The sequence below is a fragment of the Nestor notabilis genome, unplaced genomic scaffold (genome assembly GCF_000696875.1).
Source record: "Nestor notabilis isolate BGI_N333 unplaced genomic scaffold, ASM69687v1 scaffold29217, whole genome shotgun sequence".
Classification (NCBI taxonomy): domain Eukaryota; kingdom Metazoa; phylum Chordata; class Aves; order Psittaciformes; family Psittacidae; genus Nestor; species Nestor notabilis.
Genome location: NW_009938329.1, coordinates 1 through 1,832, shown reverse-complemented (window position 1 = coordinate 1,832; position 1,832 = coordinate 1).

Below are 1,832 nucleotides of genomic sequence, written 5' to 3'. Positions count from 1 at the left end.
TTTGAGCAACCTGGTCGAGTGAAAGGTGTCTCTGCCTGTGGCAGGGTTGTTGGAACTACGTGATCTTTAAGGTCCCTTCCAAACCAAACCATTCTGCAATTCTATGCATCCAGTCTTGGAAATCATAATAGTTTTGAAAACTGAGGACACTTCATTACTGTGCTGTGACTACAGCAATTAAAGGGATTTAGGAAGTCTGGATTTAGTCCTAGCTCTGCCCCACATACATGGTGTGGTCTTAAAGAAATTGGGCAATCTGAGATTCATTTTGCAGCCCATGCCTTGAACTTGACTTTGCTCAGGGCTGGGGACTGGGGTAGCTTAGAACGCTCTTCTTGCAGCTGGCAGGGTGAGCAGCACAGGCAGTCAGAGCTGGAGCCTGGACTTCTGATTTGCCTGACATCTATAGCAAATGATCTCAGGCACAAAGAAGGGTGCTGCCCTTTCTGTTGCAGTCCTGGGGTGTCACAGGCAAAGCCAGGACAGGCACACTGTGGGGGGAGGGGGGGTGTTGCTGCCACCAGGTATATGGGCAGCCATGGGGAGATGGACATGCAGGAAGGGCTGGAGGGGGAGAGCACACAGGCTTCAGAAGAGAGTGCTGCCTGCACTGAATGGTACCATGGGCAGCTGGGGACAACCACGGGGAAAAAGAGTGTGTTTAGCAGCTTCTGGCTTGCATCTGAGAGCAAAAGTCCCCTTCCAAAATGCATATGAATTTTCCTACCCCAGTCAAACAACAGCACAGCATTGTGACAACCACTGTCAGGGGCCAGGGTGGAGGCTGGATATACCCTAAACAACACCCTGAGAGGCAAAGAATTGCCCCTTTCAAGAAATGGCTGTGAAAAAGGGACTTTTTTTCCCCTCTAGAAAGAGAACTGCTTCCTCCTGCTTTGCTGAATGCTGAAGTTACGCTTCAGATTTTCTGCTTCTGTAACCCCATGGAGCAGCACACCTGAGGAGGGAGAGTGGGAGACCCCATGGTGCAGCAGCAACAGCAGCAGCACTGGGGCTAGTGCCTGAGCTGCACCAAGGACTCACTCGCATCACTTGAGTCCTGCACTGCAGCTCTTCCTGAGACCAGTGCCCTCCTGGACGTGCCAGACAGGAAACACTTTTTTTGAGCAAAGCTGCACCATACTTCATCTAGTAACTCTGGGAGAGGCACCAGGGAGAGGGAATAGTTTTGCACACTTCCATGCAGAACATCACCTGCTTGAGCTTGTGGGCAATGGGCAGGGACAACTCCTCCCTGTGGTACAGTCAGTGGCTTCCCAAGCGCCTCCTAGTCACCACTGCCCTGCAAGGCAGCACTGCATGGGGCTGAGGGAGGGCAAGCTGGGGTGCCAGGTCCTCCAGCCTTGCTTTGCACAGGTTTGTGCAAAACTATGCTGCCCCCACACCAGTACTATCTGAAAGAGAAGGAGTCAAAAGCTTAAAACTTCCACTTGCTGAGGTGGGTGAAAAAGTAAATGGAGAAATGTGGCCTTGTGCTATCTCAGATCTGCTACAAACTTAAATCATTAGCTGAGCCCAAATCCTTCTCCTTAAAAGGCTCTCAATACGCTATATAGTTTTCCCTACCCCCTCCTCTCTGAACTCCTGCCTGAGCTGGCTGGTTTGCAACACACACGTATCATAGAATAGAATCATAGAACAGTTAGGGTTGGAAAGGACCTTAAGATCATCTAGTTCCAACCCCCCTGCCATGAGCAGGGACACCACACACTAAACCATGTTTCCCAAGACTCCGTCCAACCTGGCCTCGAACACTGCCAGGGTTGCAGCATTCACAACTTCCTTGGGCAAGCTTTTCTGTCACAGACTAG